The sequence below is a fragment of the Cygnus olor genome, chromosome 6, assembly GCF_009769625.2.
Source record: "Cygnus olor isolate bCygOlo1 chromosome 6, bCygOlo1.pri.v2, whole genome shotgun sequence".
Classification (NCBI taxonomy): domain Eukaryota; kingdom Metazoa; phylum Chordata; class Aves; order Anseriformes; family Anatidae; genus Cygnus; species Cygnus olor.
In genome coordinates, this window is record NC_049174.1 from 5,344,832 (window position 1) to 5,364,835 (window position 20,004).

Below are 20,004 nucleotides of genomic sequence, written 5' to 3' on the forward strand. Positions count from 1 at the left end.
AATTACTTTAAGTTCATGCGTTGACAATCAACAGCCTGTTCTTAAAAATTGCTTAAACCTCTTAGAAAGTATAATGCAATAACTGTATGTGAGGCACCCAAATTCATGTGGTTCTGCTGGCTCCCATCCATGTTTCTGACTTTACCCCAGTGAATATAAGGAGCAGCTGCTTGAGGAATGAAAGCTCCTCCGACAGACAAAAGCCCCCACCAGTCAGAAGCCTCCTCATCCCTGCTGGATCCTGATACAAACAGTTGCTGCCAGCTGTAGTTGGTGGTGGGAGAAGACTGTCACAGAAAGACACAGGTGCTGGTGTGACTCCTATTCAGAAGAATGTGTAGAAGAAAGGAGAACGTGTCCCTGTCCCAGGGAGACAGAAGCAAAATCTAGATTTGGTTTTCACTGTGTGAGATTCAATCACCGTCATCTACATGGTTAAATATGAAAGTTTATTTTGAAAAGAACTTTGGAAGTGTCTCTCACGGCTATAATTCAGATTCCAGTATTGTGCCAGGCATCTTGCAGAAAAATGATGAACTCTATTGAGGACACCAACCTTACAAAACTATTCTGTACCATTCTTTATTCCATATTTCCAGGAGTGAGACTAAAGTGAATTTAATAATAATTTATTCACATGGCTCTCATCTGTTAGAAAATTTTATTAAAAATTTGCCATATGTTTTCTTTCTTAAGAGAAACTGTTATTGATCTTTGCTTCAGTTTGCACTGCAGGCAAAAGGGAGGCCTTTAACACCCATAAACTATAACTGTAGTAATTACAATATAATTAATTGCCTTGCACCCAAATATCAGTATACTAAAATGGTGTAACAGTATGTAAGTATTTTCCAGTACTGTGATGGCATAACTGTACATAACATATAAACACTTGGTATAAATACATGAGCACTGTGACCACCAAACAGGCAAAGACAGGTGAATGTGGATACATGCAAGAGTCAGTCGAATAACTAAAGCTGTCATACAAGATAAGCACAAGGGACTGTAAATAGCCAGGACAACCTCCTTACTACATAAGCAGGATGACCAGCAAAGCCAAAAACAAGATAACAAGCATTGAGATACCCATCTGGGGAGGGAGGGAGCAATAGCATAAAAATACCATACATAGTTACAGAAAATCAAAGAAGAAAGAAGTCAAGCACACCTTGGTTCTGATTTCTGTCAAAGAGCTCTCAAGAGTGATCACACCTTGATCTCAGAGACTGAGAACCACCAAGGATTTTACCATCAGTCCTAACTGTATGGCATCAGCTCTGTAGTATTGTATTCTTAAGGCTAATAGGTGTTATAAATCAACAATTATGTTTGACTAAGAAGATGAATTTATCAAGTGTGTTGTTAATGATTGAATTTACTAAGGACAATCTTCCAAACACTCACCAATCTGTAATTCCCTATACACAAACACTCACCTGCAACAGCATTATAATAGAGGTGCATTAAGTGAGATAACAGAAGACACTGGCTAGCCTTCAGTAAACCACTTAAGTGCATATCAAGCTGTAAATAGCATGACTAGTCCCACTAAATGCTTGTATTTCTTTCTCATTTGTAAGCCCTCTGTTCTATAGAGAAGTTGGACATCGGCACTCAATAAAAAAAGAGTTGGGGGATGGGTAGGCAAAGATCCAGTCCCTAACTATGGCCCGAAATATTTCTCAGTCTACAGTAGCTGCAAAATACCAAAATGACAATTGTGTGATTTTGCGAGAAAGCTGAAAGCATAGCTGTGTCCTAAGAACTTAGGGCAGAGAAAATAAAAGATGTTATTTTGATTTCTATTTTTTGCTTCTTTGCTTTTTTTGGAAATTCTCCCAGGACATTTCGGGTTGGTCTCTTTAAACTTCCTCAGCTGGTCTGTGGGGATTTCTAAAATCCAAGCTACAAATGAAGATGTGTATTTTATGATCACATCTAACGCTGGGAAGTGCAAATAAAGGAAAATTTGATGTGCTTATATTAGTCAGAATCACATAATTTACAGAGGCAGGCATGACAATTCTGGTGGGCTGAAAAACAATATATTCTCTGTAGAAAGTACATAGATTAAAACACTGAACACTTCTCACAACTTTTCATATCACTAGGCAGAGGTCTGACTGTGATTTGAGGACTAAGCAGCAAACCCCCAAACTCTGTTCATTCCTACTTATTTCCCAACACTGCATTTAAACAGAGTACACTACACTGGTAAGAAATCACACAAAATCATTTAGTTTATTGTTGGCTGGCCATGAGAAACTGTGTAAGTGACTGGATTTTAAAAGTAGTCATTAGTTTCACCAAAATGCTGCAGCTTAACATTCTGTTCCTGGGAAAATGGGAAAACAGGCACTCTAGGAATGAAAAAAAAAATGTTGCTTTCTATGTACTTCTAATGCATTCTTTCAACTGTCATCTTGGCCATTTAATTCTTTCCTCATCTGTTTGTGTGTCCACTGTCTTTTCTTACTTGTAGATTACAAACTTTGTAACACAGGGCTAGTCATTCTGTGGCATGTGCTCCCTGTGGCACAATGGATGCGGGGCCTGAGAACAGAGTTCCTAAACACCACAGTGCCATGAAATCCCACTGACAGTAAGTAGCTAAGCTGTGTCTCACTGATGAACACCCTATAGCAAATGGGCTTTTAGTGAGCAACAGAACAGAGTTAAACTGAAGACTACAGTTCATCTTCAGTGTATTGCTTTGGGCTTTGATTTAGATGTTGTGTTGGGTTCCAGTGTTTTAATGAAGCAGAGCAACTGCATACAAGTTCTAGCAGCTTTGCTTTTACTGAAAATACAGACAGAGTAGCCATGTTGTATTGTGCGGTTCCCCATGAAAAAAGCACATATTTCAGCTGCTTCCTGAGACAGATTTACAGACTAGCATCAAGTATCCTACAATTGGAGCATTAGGCAGGAAGGAAAAAGCTCTTTCCGTTCTGCATGGTAATTAAAACTTAAGGTCTTCAGAGCCAGCCCAGCCTTTTCTGTGTGTTTTCTACAATGCCAAGCACAATGAGCCCCACAGTCTTCAGTTAAAGTGCCTATGCTCCATCACAACAGGAATGAATATATATTGAATATATTCAATAGACATTCAATTATCAAATAGCTTAGGGTAATGTTTCTGTTCCCTAAAGAAGGAGGCAGATTGAAAGGAAGTCACTCAGCCTGTAAACAGGAGTTTATCATATCCCACTTCCTTCGGAATTGTGTAATGATTTTTCTTTTTATGGCTACCTGATTTATGGTGCCATACAAAGCTCAGCTATGAACTAAAACTGAATCTCAGGAGCAGCAGAGGCTCCTCTCCTAGATTTTATCTCCATTTTCATTAATGGCCCCGAGCATCCATATAGAAAACATTTGAAAAAGCAAAACAAAATGAAACAAGAACAAAATAACAAACAAAAAACTGTTCTATAGATGAAATAAAGATAATAACAGCACTCAAGTATGCTTTCAGGAGAAAGACATTGACTTCCCACATTCTGAGGGTGTGCCTTCGCAATGAAACAGGAACACACCACAGAAGGAGCACCTCTAATCCTTTTCTCACTCAAATTCTATGGTAGGAAGGAAGATATGGCTTATGTCAGTGTATCTAACATCTGAACTTTAAACTCACACCGACGTTAAGGCACCTCTAGCCTGATCATCTGTATTTCTGTCAGATAATAAGAACAGATGGTGATATTTGATACAAAATATTCAGCTAACTTAGCAAAGAGTTGGGTATACATTTTCATAACAAGGCATCTGATGAGTCTGATAAATAAAATTTCCCATGGGAACAGAAGACTAGAACTAACGCCATCATAACAGAAAAATTATATCCAATCCAAAAAGAGCAAGTGAAGATATGTTTAATGATTGAATCTAGAGAGCCTACATCCTTCATGCTACTATATTTGCACAATATAATTGTAAAATGATGACTTTCTCACAGCTAGTATATCCCAGCAGACAAACTGCTCTTGACTGTCCTGTTCTTTACCCAAAGCATCATTTTGCAGTAATATAAGTATTATCAAATAGTTGGACCTAAATCTTAATTTATTAAAAGTCATCTTCTTCAGAAAATATTAATTTGTATTGGCATTAATACTGAATTTTTGGCAAAAAAACACTTGATTTCCTGGAGTGCACAAATTCTAATACATTTTTCACCAAGAATATTAACCCTTTTATCACTAATTTTAAATCTAAGGAAAATTATAATATAGAAAGTTTTGTGCTAACAGTAGTGAGTTTTGCTTGTTGATTTTTTTTTAAACATAAAGAATTATTTCTCCTAAACTTATTTTTTTAAAATCATATTATTACCATTACACTGGCATATTAACTGTGCTGAAAACTAGGAATTAATTTTATATAACAGAACAGGATATAATAAAACTTCTTTTGTTTTGTCTGATACGGAGTTCAGCTATACATCAAGTTAGCTGTTAGCTCTGTACATCTCAGGAAAATAAGCTTTTCTCCATAGTCTTCAAATGGACTTTCTCAAATACTCTGTTCAGTTTTCTGGACATGTTTTTTGTTTGATTTTTGTTTTAACTTTAAGTTAAATTATTTGCAATGAAACTTATGATTTAGAATAACTATCAGCAGTGGTTATTTTTTCTAACACTGGTTTTCTTGCAAACGTCCTTTTGGAAAGGGATATCCTGTATGCACAGCTGTCTATTTTTGTAAAATATTTCAGTACATAACAAAATACTATCTTAATACTTGAAGAAGGTTCAAACCAGTAGAACTTCAACTCAGACCAGCCTTCAGTATGTGTTGTGAATGTGACCTGAATAAGTTCTGAATCCACCTTATTCATCTACATACAAGCTACTTATTAATGCTCACTACAAAAGAGTTTAAAGCACTGTGCATTCACTAACATGGTAAACTGTACTTCACTAGATGTTATCACTTCAAAAACCTGTACAGCACACTGGATTTGGTTAATAACACAAAATCTTTATGAAATAATTCACATTAGTGTGTATCTCTGTCTCTAGGTACCTGTCATCATTCAGCAAAGTAAAGCAGGCAGAATCTTTAAATCTTTATGACATTTTTTATAATACATTTCTAAGATATTTTGGAACTAAATGTTTGCTTGAGCTGAGGGAAAATGCACAAGACAAGAATAGATGTGAAGAAATACAGAATAATTATTAGCAAGGCCAAGTTATCAAAGGATTTATGAAGGCCTAACTGGAAGAAGATTAATGGAGAGACAAGAAAGCTTTTAGAGGAAAAACAAATGAGCAGGTTTTAGTAGCAAGGAGTACTTAATCAAGAGATATTACATATAGTGCAAACCATAATTGGGAAAGACAAGCTAGCTTGAACAGATATGACAGTAAAGCAATTTATGTCCTTTAGCCCAAGGAATGCACTAATGTTTTGATGCAGCTGAAGAATGGTTCTGAAATGTATAACCTTAAGAGGCTAAGAGCAAAGTGAGCCTTAAGTATTATTGGGCTGAGTCCAGGAAAGGGAATGTTGAAGGTGTAGTACAAATCTGACCAGCTATTATTTGATGACAGTGACAGGCCTTCAGGATCTACCTCTTACGAGGATCTTCTTAAAAGTGTGATGGAGAGTTGGATCTAAATTCAGAAAAGGTAACCAAAAGTGGAACTGTTTGAGCTAAGAAAGTGAGATGAAACTCTCCTAAACTGTAGAAGGAAAAGCGTAACTTTAACACTGAGAACATTGTTTTTTTTTCTTTTTACTGTTATGTATTTTTTTTTCATTAAAGCAATGGCAGTAGAAGCATCCTGTTTTACTTTTATGCCTTACATCTGTGTTATTCATATTACATTCTAAACCAGCATCTTTCCACACAATAACACTGCTTTGGTGTCAGTGCAAATTCCTTGGGTATTGGTATTCCAAACCTACAATTTCATTGTGCCACTTTGAATCTATTTGGTTCATTGCTCAGAGTATAATGCAAACAAATTTCACCTGAGAATAACAAGACTCCATGATGCAAGAGGTGCTCAGTTTGTACAGAAACCACCAAATGGCAACCTGAAAACAATAACTATATAAGAGCAACAGTTGATGCCCCCTTCTAGTCTCTAGGATAAATGGACAACTCATATCATAAAATAACTGCCTCCAACATAGAACAATCAAGTCACTCAGGCTGCAAGGGACTTGCAGATGTCATGTGGACCAACCATAATCAACCAACTCAAAGCAGGGTCATCAGAGAAATGATTATATAGGTCAAACATACATTTGCCTTAAAAGATACACTTAGTTCCCTGTTAACTTGCGCATTTGTTAGCATTTTAAAAATTGATATCCTGAAAGACAATAAGTAAAACTAACTGCTACAGTAGAAAGGTTTTCCAAACAAAAGTCTATTCTGCTCAGGCTTGGTAGTGTAGTATGACACCTGTTTCTTTAGGCTTATGATCTAATTTCTCAGCAAGAAGACAAGAAGCAGAGATATGTTATTTGAACAGCTGAAGAACAGTGCAAAGAGTTTACGATGGGAAGACCATGACCTACAAGAACTTTCTGTATTACCAGCTGTTTTTGAGACCTGTGTAACTCTGAACAGCAACTTCAAACTCTCCCACACATATAACAAAGAACTAGGGATTTCCTATATAGTAAAGCAAAAGATACAAAATCTCTACCTGATGTTCCAAAGTGAAGTTTAAAATCAGAGTTATATCTTTTTGTCTCTCCGTGTCCTGTTCGTTGAGATAGTAACCCCTGTTGAAATAACAGGGTTCTGTTTTTGTTCTTCACATCTTTTGGACTGGGACCAAAATCAGAGAAAATAAGTAAGCTAAGAGGCAGTAAATGGGATTGCAGCATACAGTTCTTGGGGAAACGGCTCTGTGAGTACCCTCACATTTCGAACTGCTAGTCACAAAAAAAAGTAGCGTTGAAGAAAATGTGCATGTTCAGGCTGCATTCCTAAGCAAAACTACTGTTGAGAAAAAAAAAAAAAAGTGGGTAAATTAAATGTAAAGAAAAATTGTAAATAAATGTATTTCTGACTTGAACAAGAGGAGGAAAGAGAATTTCCTCAGTTTACTGACAAACAGAATTAATGACTATCTTATACAACGCCAGTTACAAGTCTGCATCATATTCAAGTTCAAAAATACATGCCATTTTAAATATGAAACACCATGATGGTCATAAGCAACTACTATATTGATTCATTCAAGTGTAGGAAAAAGAAAAGTGTGGGAAAATGCAAATGGGAAGTGTAATGCAACTTGTGTTGACCTTTGTTCAAAGTTCCCAAGAGTAAATACAAAGTGAATTGTAGCTCACACTGTGACAAGTTTTTATGATGCTCTACATTTGATTTGTGTACTCTGCTATACTCAATAACAACAGTAGAAAAGAGTGAGGATACAATCTCTCTTTAATTCTTCAGTAATTATAAGACAAAATCCACTTATGTGTAAGCTATTTTTTCAGCAGTGCAAAGCCCATGAGATTTTTTTCTTTTATTGATTTGTTTGTTTTTCTTGTCTTTTTTTTTTTCCTTTTTTGGTTGGGATTTTCAACAGAATATTGAAGTAAACTAAAGAAAGCTAAGAAGAAAAAGCTGTGTTCCTTTCCAGGGAAAGGGAAAAACTGGGCCTCCATAATGCTATTCTTCACAAAGAACGTATATAGTCTTCTGGTGTTTTTATACATGTTAGCAACGTCTTAAAATTATTTTTTCACTGAGTTTACATTCATTAAAGTAGTATTCCTGAAAGCATATGTGCTGTTGCCTTGAAAACCACTTTTTCCTAAAAATATAGCATTTTTATGTATTCTATTATTTTAATTCTAAGAAAAATCATGTAATCAGTTTTCTTAGGGACTGAAAACACCGAAGGCATGAAATGAAAAAGCCATTGCCACCGCTCTGCAAAGCCATCAGTTGTGTGCTGAAGTTTTAAAAATCTTCAATTGCTGCCAGACTTACAAGACTTGGAATCAGTTTATTGCTGCAAGGTGAGATTTTCTAGGGAAAGGTCCAACCCTCACGGATGCCTACAGATAGATAATATAGACTATACAACACAATAGAAACACAAAATGTGGTTAATGTACAAATGAGTGAAAGAGTGTTTCTAAGAATTACGGGTTTACAAACAATATTTCAAAGAGAAATGACTAAGTTCTTCCCAGAATATGAAAGAACGAGGAGGTTTAGAGTTCCCCACAAGACAGAAAGAGGATTTCTCTATTATTTCTTGCACAATAACAATTCACCAGTAATTGAAACAAAGTCTTTGCAGTCATTTAACATTTGAAAAATCTCTTTTCTTCTCCAAACCTAAAGAAGCTTTTCCAAACCTTTTCTTCACCAGACATGAAAGACATCATCTGCCCAGTTACATCACCCTATTCCAATATGAAAAGTGGAGGCTTAGCCATTTCAAGGCGTGTTAACCTCCTATGCTTTTTCTCAAGCCTTTCCAAGAATGAACAACTCATCTTGGATCTTCATGCTCAGAAGTTAATAAATGAGACAGGGATGTACAGAATCCCTTAACCTGTCACGTTCTTTAAAGATAATATAGAAAAATGAAATGGACAAACAATGGAGTTGTTTGATCACTTTTTCCAAAACTTGTTTCCAGGGAGGATTCTGAAACAGGGTAATGATATTTGTCACTCTTTCACAAAATAAGAGAACAGCATGTACAGAGCATGCTGACATCCTACAAATACCAGCATAAATAGGGATAACGTCTCAGCTGTACAAAGCATCATTTCATTCTCTTTAACCTAGTTAGCTGATGACTTAGATTCACCTTGTGATGATGGTTCTCTAAAGGTATGAAATTTCTCATAGAGATTTCCACCTGACTCACATTCTACAAATTTCACTGCTTAACAGCATGACCGTGCTCAAAAACCAATCTACCAATAAACATTTTACATCATGAGTTTTCCAATTACATATTTGCCGTCAAAGTACAAAATAAAAAAACACTATGAAAATTGTTTTCATACTCACTGTTTTGACCTAAGCATTTCAACAATTTTACAAACTATTAATTAAAAACAGTAGAATAAGCCTATAACGAGAAAGACTTCTTTTACCCTCACACACACACACGATCCCTTTCCTTCTTAAAGTGGAACATCAGCTTTTAAGAATTGCAAAGAACTGCAGCCCCCTCTTGTGACAAATGGTCAGAAACACACACAGTTTCACAATGGAAGCTGCTTCCAACCGTGCAGTATCACATTCAAATAAAATTCCTTTAGAAAGATGGGTTTGGAATGAAATAACTTCGATTGAATTATTTATTGCTGATTTCTCCCCAACGTTACAGTACGTGCCACATAACGAGAAGCCTCATAGTACGGTGACACATTCTGTTCCTCCTTGCTCTCTGGGTAATAGTTACTCAGATTCCCTTAGTCATGATTCTCTGACTTACACAAGAAAGTAGCCAACAGATAAAAGTGCACAAGATAACAAGTCTCAATTCATCCCACCTCTGTCACTGAAGGTGACAGGTGATTAGCAGGCATACAAACACAAGGAGAGGATGGCTTTATGCCATCTAGGAATTTTTCCATGCCATGGAAATCCTCAAACATAATGCTAATGACTTGTGACAAATTTATGATGTTCAACACTATCATTTTTTGACCAAAATATGAAATATTCATTTACTTTTATGGGAGTACTTGATGGCATACTACACTAAACATGTTGATAAATTTAAAATGAAAATAGATAAATTTAATATTCAGTTCTGTAGAAGATTAAAAGGCATCTGATGGGAATTTTTTATTATTTTTGATCTTTTAAATAGGATTCAATGTTTTTTTTGCATTGGGTATTATCATCCAGAAAATCTAATCCTGCATTTTTCTGGAAAATGCTCTGATAAATACATAGCCTGTCACACAATATAAGCAGTCAATCCACCTGAAAAAAATCATCTCAGAGATCAGAGGTCCTCATCCCTGCCACAATATCCTTCGATATGTGCTGGAGGTGACAACATCTGACCAGAGAAGTAACTTCATAGGATTTCTGATATTAAAAGTCCTACGTTATCCCTGTATCAATATTATTTACATCAAGACAAGGTGGACTTACTGGCACTGTGGCCTCACAGTGTAGGCTTTAGCAAAGGAATCATATTTGATGAAAGACTATGTGTGTTTTTTTTTAAAATATGCTAGTACCAGTAATGCAAAAAGGGGCACAGCACCCTGTGATGAGTATGCTCTTAGCGTATAATAAATACATATACAATTATGAGTCAGGGAAGAATCTCTTCAAATCACTGTCTCCTTGTGAAATATACCATCTTCTGAAACAGAATAGAACATCCTGTTTCTGTAATTATCAATAAAGTATATTTAACCACCTGAATTTCCAGACATGTTACCAACATGCTGGTAGTCCCAGAACTGACAGAAGATAGTCCTACCCCAGATGTGTGAATTACTGCACTGGTTCTTCTCAACACCCACCTGCCTGTATAATACGAAGAATTAATTTAATCATGGTAACAAATGCATAGAGAGTAAACAGAACAAAAATAAAAGATGTGCTATTTCGTGGCTTTGGCATAGTTATCAAAGGAACAAAATGAGACTTTTGGGAACTGTTGGTAAGTAGACTGTGATAATCCTTACACTGACTATCAGGATGAAATGTGCCCTTTGGAACTAATCTACCTTGAAGCTTACTGAAACACCTGCTGTATAATACCAAAGAAACCTAGCATAAGTAAATGGTTTTCATTAAATGTTACTTCAATATAAAGATTTCAATCACTTCGCTCTAATCATAATTTCGACTTTGATTCCCTTCAAGACATATTAAAAAATGCTTACATACAAGCACAACAGATCGTCAAGCTATTTCTAATTAAAGTCATAAATAATCAAAAAGATGCAATCTAAGGATGCCAACAGTGTGTTCAAGAGAAAAAAAACTCCACCGCTAGAAGAAAAATAATGATCTCAGATTTGAAAACATTACAGTTCACATTGTAATACTGTCCTTAAATTAAACAACGGAAAAATAATAGTAAAATACAAGACTGGAAAGAAATATCCTAAATACCACACAGCATTTATCAAACTCCTATTGAAAATCCCAAGGACTGACACAGGGGCCAAGACTGATTAAGGTCATCAGTGATTACCCAAAGGGCAGGACAAAGCATATCCTCAGTTAAGATTAAGGGATTAAAGCACCTGTCATATGAATAGAGGCTGAGAAAGCTGGGACTGTTTAGCTTCAAATCCATTTGTACAAATACCTGAGTGGGGACGGGAGGGAGACCTTGTCAGACTTTCCTTGGTGGTGCACACAAAAGGCAATAAGCACAGACTGAAATACAGGAAATCCCATTTAACCATAAGATTATCTTTTTCTTTGAGAGTAGTTGAAAAGGTTTCCCAGAGAGATTGTGGACACTCCATCCTGAAAGATACTCAAAACCCAACTGGACAACCTCCTGGAGTCCACACTGCCTTGAGCAAGGGAGTTGCCATAGATGATCTTCAACGTTCCTTCCAACCTCAACCACTCTCTGGTTCTGTGACTCACAAATACTCCGCCTTATGCACTGTATACTTACCAAATATTTTGATGATATTTATGCCATAGTGGTTGAGTATACCTATTTTAATGACAGCTTTATCACTTTCACACTATTAAGAGAAAACAAACAAACAAACAAACAAACAAAAAACACTTGAAATCCTTAAAGCTCTACTGGAAATTGGCAGCCAGCAACATTTATATTGCTCTCTTTTGCCCTTCCCAAAATGGATAGTTAGGAAAATTCAGAGACATCAGATGTGTTTGGAAATCTTTTTTCTTCAGAGCATCTCCAGTGCCTCCAATTTGCAGGTATATATAGTTAGGAGCTTCACTGTAGGTTACAGAGATATGCATTAAGCAATTCAAACTTTTGAGGAGTACTGTATGACTGAAGTCTGCAGTAATGTTACAGACCATTATATCAATTCATGTGAAATTGTTCAAGCACTGTCACTCATTTCTGGAGTAAAACAGTAGAGACTGACATGATCTTAGCAGGATGGTGAGTAGAGGCTGACTATATAGATATGTACGGAAGTGACTCTGAAGTGGAACAGCAATAGTTACTTGCCACTATGGACCATTTCTCATAGATGATGAATGCAAAATCAAGCAACTACTGCTTATTACCCTTATTCTCCAGCTAAGGGCAGTGACCTAAGGGAATGTTTAAACCCAATAGGCTTTAGGGACAGCCCCTGACCCCAACTGGTGCTTTCCCTCGGGTTAAATGAAAAGTTTTACCATGGCCTCTAAGCTTCAGTTGCTGCAAAACTAGTTTCCTGTTCTTGGTATCCTCTGCTTGACAGATTGGCAGACTAGGAATTCAGAAGTTTAGTTTTGAAGTCGTGACATAGTCTTATCTACTAATCCATCATGTGTTCACTAGACTTTGATATCTGCTTACTTTGCAGATAGGATTCCAAAGTGCCAGCACACAGGCACTGGGTGCTGGATCTGTACTTCTGGATGGCTAGAGCTGAGGTGCTGGTTTCACATTTAAATTAATCTAGAGATCTCAGTAGATAATGTGGCCCTTTTAAGGCCCTTCTGAAAGTACAGTAAGCTCTAAGCGTCACTACTAAAAGTGTGAAAACAAAGATATAACAAGTAGAGAGAGTGATGGGACATATTGCAGTAGGACAGTTCACTGAGGAAGTACTGCACTCACTTTATTCCCCATTCCTCACTTTTTTCATGAAGGTGTGAGCAGTAGGCCTAGCTCTACTTCTGTAGCCCTCTCTTCCCAGATATCCTTTGTAGTGTGTTATTTGTGGTGCGGCCTACAACTTCCAGGTAGCAGCTCTCCTTTGCAGCAGAGCCTCAGCTAACTGGTCCTTAGAGATGGGAGTTGGAACTCAGTGTGCCTGCCCTGATTTGTTCTGTGCTGAGCAAAGGCCAGGGGATGGGAACTCACATAATGTGTTGGGAAGACTTTCCTGAAGCAGTAAACAATGTACCGGAAGCAGAAGACAAGCTGCGAATGGATCCAAATTTAGCACTAACAAACAGTTCCAAAATACTCCTTATCAGTGATAAAAATATAAAGCTCCTATTAAACTGATTTCATATTCCAAAGTTACAGAGGAATGGAAAACTCACTTTTACAAATTCTAAGATGATACCACCACTGACAGCATTTCATGATATGAGCTTGTTGACATATTGTGTACCATTTTCATCCGGATATGCAGCACACTGTATGTTAAAATAAGAGAAATCTAGAACAATTTTTCAGGTAAATAGCATCCTCTTTGTTAAGTGGCAACATCAAATTTTACCTATTAAAATGAATTTTGTATTCAATTCATTATCAATTAATCCCATTGCAGCTTTGCTCTTTACTGAATAACTAATTATTCCTTTAACATTATGCCCCAACTCAGGATATGCCTCTTGTAAAAGGGTATAGATGGATACCTACACTTTGGCAATAGTATTATTAAACTAATCAACAATAAGTAACCACCTTACCCTGATACCGAACCATACAGTATTGTTGGATTATAATATTATTAGCCAGATTCTACCTTAGCAGAGCTCCATCAGCTTTTAACTAACCTTATGTTCTTCCTGTATTTGTACTTTGTTGAACACAAGCAGCCTCACAGTTCCCTGTGTGATGGTGATAACATATGTCTGACTTTGTTGTTGGCAGCTGGACTGAAGAGGAAGACAATGCCCTTTGACCTGTGAAAAGTGGTATAAAGCTTATCAGATCCTCTCCAGATATCACTGAAGGAAATGGGCTGGAAGAGCTGTCCCCACATAGGAAATATATATAAAAACCTGTCAGTGTTAATCTTTTTGTAATGCCATTAAAAATGTACTTTTGCAAAAAAAGCTGCTGGACAATGTCATTTGTTCAAACTGATCTGAAGTAAAAGTGGAGAGGAAGCATTATATCCCACACATTAAAATTAGGTTCACATCACTTGAAATGACTCAGTAGTTAGCAGTATCAAGACTACTTCACTTTACAGTGCCAAAATAAATTTTTCATAGTCATTATTTCTCTGCTCCAATTCTGAAATAGACCTTTAAAGGTCACATATTGTATCAAACATTATACACAACTTTTCCCACTAACCATTTCATTTAGGGGTTTTGTTTATCTTCAAGGCCTTCTAAATGAACTGTAGTAAAGTAAAATTATAACCAAATTCTTCTTTCTGAGGTACTCAGTCTACAGATCTGACAGCACCAGTTAAACAGTCATTTTTCAATATTTCCACTGACATAGCAAGGAACATTTCTAGTCATTTCAACAGAAGTTGGATGCAAGAAGAAAATAAATAAATTAATAGATCTCATCCTTCATCCTCACGTTAGGTAACCACAAGAAAAACAGAACAAAACAAAAATAAAACAAACAAACCAAAAACCAACTCTGCAGTTGTCAGATGAGGTCTCAGCAACTTTAGCACAAAATCTTTCATGGATAAAATTTCTATTTGTATTGGCTTTGTTACATTTACACCACCATTAATACCCAGCAGTATATAATAAAGTTTTGTGTTCCACGCTCAACACCCTAATCCTATTATTTTATATATTTATATATTTATATTTTATATATTATATATTATATACATTATATATATTATATAATATATATTATTTATATATTTTATATATTAATGTACAATGGTACATTAAGAATGGTTAAATCATTTAGTAGTCAGGAAATCACACTGGGTATCATACCAATGGTGTCAATATTTAAGAATGTAAACAAGAGTAAATATTATTCCCATATTGTTTAAAAATAAATTTAAAAAAAAAAAAAAGAGATTGTTGGCAAGCTGAAAAAAAAAAAAAAGAGATTGTTGGCAAGCTGAACATGCAATGTTCCACTGCTGATCTGTCTCAGTTTATCAAGGCTATGCTCCATTCCAGTATCTGTCAGAAACAAGCTTCATATTTCTGGTGGACAGGAAGAGGGGAAGTAGGTTTTTCTGATTTGTGTCCTCCTCCCCTTCCCCTTATATTCATAGTTTCTGATATTTCTACTATTACGTGGAAAGAATGCAGCTAGCTGATCTGCCAGAGATTGTTGCCTATGTGGCTTTACTCAGAATCTACTCTTCGGTGCCAGGAGATCACAGAAATCAGTGTTCTATTGAAAAAATTTAATCCCCAAACCCACAATCATTGCCTATGGTAATGAATAAAGTAGAAACTAGCTGATCAGTACTCCACCGTGTCATTACCAGTATATACTGAGCGAACTGAATAAACTCATCACTGTCAATATTTAGTGAGATAACTTAATATAGCATGAGGTAACTGAACTCCCCCTCCCTATGAGGGAGAGTCATTCTAAATAGACGAGGGAGGGAAGAGAAGAAAGGAAATGTTAATGGAAAACTGGGGCACAAAGAGATTTTGCTCAATGTCACTCAGGAAATCTTCAAAAGAGCCAGGATGGTTAGATTCTCTTCAGTTGTGGTCTACCATTAAGCCACAAGGTCACCCTACTTTTTAAGTCTTAAAATAGTTAGTTGTTGTTTTTTTTTCCCCACTAATTTAATATCTCTGTCAGGAAACATCTTCTGGTTTCAGGATTTGCAGGACAGTTCACAGATCTAATAACTCTCTTTGATTCTTTGATTCCCAGAATCTTTGATCCCTTTTTTCCATCAAGTTGTCTTTTTTTTTTCTGTTGTTGTTTTGTTTTGTTTTTGGTGTTGTTGTTTTTAAGCAAAGAGCTTTTTTTGAATAAAATTTCTTTCTGTCTTGCTTCACCATATTTAGAGGTTCCTGGGATAAAGCGATTGTAAAACATGCTTTGGAAATAGATACGATTCATTCTTAGCCAAGGCAGGGAGTGGGATCATCTGTCACGCAGGAAAAGAAATATCTATCTTGTGAATTTTATGGGCCTAAGCACAATGTAGGCATGTATTTATTGAACAGAACCAAGGCATATAAAAGTGAATACCTAACCTCAAGGCAGGCACAAAAAAATTGTTCTCTTCAGAAATTAGGTCAGTACTTCACAGGGTGTTTCAGTGGAAAGGAAGGGGAGTGGTGGAGGCATTCTCCATTCTTTGTGTCCAAGTGCTGCAAGTACACAGAAAAGATGACAAAAATCTCCTTGGAGAAGAAAAAGAATAAACCATTTAATTTGCAGTTAGGTTGCTTACCTTAAATAAGAAATGTGTAAGATCACATATCTGTCTTCCACTTATTTGTTGTTTGGTTAATGAGTATTTAATAAAAAGATTATCTAAAACATCATGAACTGTAAGTTGCATGGATCAGTATGCCAACAAGCAAGACAAAAAGATACCCTCTTGCTCTCTGGCCCACTAAAATCTTGACTTAAAACATCACAATTTCAACAAGAGAGAGCATAGTACACTTTCCTTTTTGATTTCACGTAGCTTCAATTCTGGATATCAGACACTTGCTATGTGTGTAGGAAAACACAGATTTGACCTTCTAAAGAGGTGAGAATTGAAATTGCCTTTAACTTTTCCTCAACTTGGAGTTCAATTCAGAACTGGCCTCTAGCAGTATTCAAAACTGCATCACATTAAGGGGGAAATAATTCTCTATTGTCTGGACATACCTTAGTAACAGTTCAGAGAGATGAAGATGGATGATGCCATGCATCTGTACCTCTTATAAAGTCAACAAAACTCTCAAGAAACTTTTATGTAATGATGTGAGAGATGAAGCTCTCGTTGCCTTAAAATACAATAAAACAAAATAAGAGGCACCCACTGTCTCAAAGAACATTAGAAAAAAATCCCTATTACACAACAGTTATTTCTAAAGACTATTCATACAGTTGGATCCTGCCACATAGCGTGAAGACTGTCACACTATGAATATGCTATTCAAGATGCTAGGCATGCTGGCCAAGATCTGTACAAGCTGATCTGCTTTGAAGATGAAGAAAATGGTGTCATTTTGCCTTTTGTAACACTTCAAGAGGAGAAGGATTGAGAACACTTGCACAGAACAAAAGGTGAATCAGTATCAGATGGGCTCTAGAACAGGAATAGTTCCGAAGACAATCACACCTGTGTCCTGGTTTCAGTTAGGACAGAGTTAATTTTCCTCCTAGTAGCTGGCAGGGTGCTATGTTTTGGATTAGGATGAGAAGAGCGCTGATAACATGCTGATGTTTTAATTGTTGTAGAGCAGTGCTTACACCAAGCCAAGGACTTTCCAGCTTCTCGCTCTGTCCTGCTAGCGAGCAGGCTAGGGATGCAGCAGGAGCTGGGAGGGGACAGACCCAGGACAGCTGACCCAAACTGGCCAAAGGGGTATTCCATACCATCTGACGTCATGCTGAACAATATATAGGGGTGGCTAGCCGGGGTGGAAGGGGGGCCGGCTGCTCGGGGATAGGCTGGGCATCGGTCAACGGGTGGTGAGCAATTGCAGTGTGCATCACTTATTTCGTACACATTATTATTATTAATACTATTATTATTATTGTTATTATTTTCCTGTCTTAATAAACTATCTTTATCTCAACTCACAGGCTTCACTTTCCCGTTTCTCTCCCCCATCCCAGAGAGGGAGGGGGGAGGGTGAGCGAACGGCTGTGTGGTGTTTAGCTGCCAGCCGGGCTAAACCACAACAACCTGGTAAAATCAGAATGTCACAAGTGGTGTGGTGACATGGGTTAGTTTGTATCTGCAGATAGAAAGGGTCTGTCACATTGTATACATAATAACCAATTATAACAATATTGCTCATGTGCTAGAACTCCCTATACCATGACTTGTGAAACCTGCATCCGAAATATGTATATTGTGTCTACTGATCTGCAATATTTACTATAACAGTTTCTTTTCTAAAGTTTGCTGTTTAAACAAGTTCAACCCCCACCCCCAAAATAATTAGTCACATTTAGTCACACAAAATATTTAGTCACACGTATTTATATATGTATATATATATATATATATAAAATATTTAGTCACATATTTAGTCACAAAAAAATATGTGCGTACATTATCATGTGAGTTAGTTACAGGGGTAAAGTAACTGAGAACACCAGTAGATCACTTACAGGCAAAGGGCGTAGCAGGATCTTTAACTGCAACAAGAATTTAAAATTGTATAAACCACAAGACAATGCACTGGGTTTCGCCATTCTTAAACTTCCTCTTTCCACAGGTAAGGTATTAAAGATTTCTGTATAGCTGTTAATGGTATGACATCTTAAGTTTACTGAAAAGAAAAAAAAAGTTTGGTTGGTTGGTTGGTTGTTAATCTCCTACAATGTCATTCAGGAGAGATGATGCAGTGGTAATGATAAAGAAAAGATGTGAACAAGCTGATCCAGAAAATTTCACAAAAAGTCTGTGACATCTGACCAAAAACTGTACTCAGGATTTACTAAGAAACACTACATCATCTTTGTCACTTGATCTTCTTCCAGCTCCCTACCCTTGAACCTTGACATGCTGGCATAGGGGCTTATGAATTGGTTAAAAGAATAAGGTCTGATGATTATTTTACACGTCACTTAGTTCAATTGTGTGGTTTTGTGTTTGTGTTTGTTGTTGTTGTTTATTTTTTAAAAGCAAGGCCTCAACCTTTGATTCTGAGTTCTGACCACATGCACTTCCAGACCCCATTTCCTACTTACCCCTTCAGCCCTTCTGGTTGACTTGTCCACCTGAGCTCACTCATCACTCTTTTGACCAAGCCACCTGAGTGGCTGCATCATGTCAGTACTCCAAGTCACCCTGTAGTCTTCCCTGTACCCTTTACACCACTCACCACAGTTCTTTCTGTACCAGGTTCCCTAGATGTTTCCTTCTCCAAGCTAGCATTCAAGAAAAAAAAAAAAAAAAAATCCTAAGCTTCTCACCTCTGCACTGATCTGGATCAGGGTCCTGCAGCTAGATGAGCTTTTCTTCATAGACACTTTCCTCCACCGCCTGGCGTGAGGGCAGGCTCCATTCTGAGGTGGCGCAGCCTTCCCCTAACATCATATTGCCTCCATGGCCCCCCGCTGCCTCTGCCTGCCCTCCTGGGATCTCTGCAGGCCCTGCTGCTTCCCAGCGGGGCTTAGTCACTTCTGTAATAAAAAGGCACTTCAGCAAAGCCTCCCACATGATAAAAGGACCCTCTGATGCCTTTAACAAACATCAAGAGGGAATTTCACCCTTATTACTCTGTGTGTTTTACTTTCTGGGGAAAACTATGCAATCTACTTCATTATCAAAAGAATTGTAACTATCAGCTGTTTGAAGAATTGATACAAATATTTAAAGCAAAGTGAAAAAACAGAAGAGTGAAAAAAAATTTTTTTTGGAAAGCCTATAGGGACAGTGACATCTCTTGCTAGTGACCGTGACACAACCCAAAAACCCACCCCTTTCAGTGGTAAATGTTTTCAGAGCCGTTCTCCTCACAGAAAGCACGGGATAAACCAGGTGGATTTCAAGCGCATCAAAAAAGAATCAGTGAGTACCAAGGACGAGGCGGCAACCCCCCTTTTTCTGAGAGGATGCTACTACCATTGACGAAAAGCACAAATAGCAGCCGATACTACAAGAAAGGCTGCCGGTTTACAGCTCCAGCCCCGCGACACCTGCGGGCAGAAGGCGGCAGCCACCGCTCCGCCCGCCGGCTCCGGGGTCGCCTCACGAAATGGCGACTGAGCCGCCGCCTGAGGGCCGTTGGGGGCGGTTGCAGCCGTTGGCGAGGCGCGCGCCGGCCGCGCGGCCATGGCGGGGCGGCGGCAAGAGGCGGGCGCTGCGCGGCACCATGCGCATCGTGCGGGAGCTGGGGCCCGCCGCCTTCCTGCTGCAGGAGGACGGCCGCCGCGGGCCGCCGCTGAGGGTGGGTGTGTGGGGGGGACACACAGCGTGGTCCGGCTGTGGGATGAGGCTGCCATGGTGGCTGCTCGGTGATGTCCTTGCAGGTGCTGCTCGGAGCGCCGCACT

At 37.8% G+C, this 20,004-nt stretch overlaps 1 long non-coding RNA gene across 3 annotated transcripts; it reads right to left on the reverse strand.

Moving 5' to 3' along the window:
• Positions 1 to 7,537: 7,537 nt before the first annotated feature.
• On the reverse strand, positions 7,538 to 19,684 carry LOC121072498. Of its 3 annotated transcripts, none has more exons than XR_005821268.1 (3): positions 18,924 to 19,684; positions 13,643 to 13,771; positions 7,538 to 8,043 (listed from the first exon to the last, which is right to left on the reverse strand). It is a non-coding gene; the product is annotated as an uncharacterized LOC121072498 (long non-coding RNA). The 3 variants fall into 3 exon arrangements; XR_005821266.1 differs by having other exon boundaries at positions 7,538 to 8,063; XR_005821267.1 differs by lacking the exon at positions 18,924 to 19,684 and adding an exon at positions 18,117 to 18,821 and having other exon boundaries at positions 7,538 to 8,063.
• Positions 19,685 to 20,004: the final 320 nt, after the last annotated feature.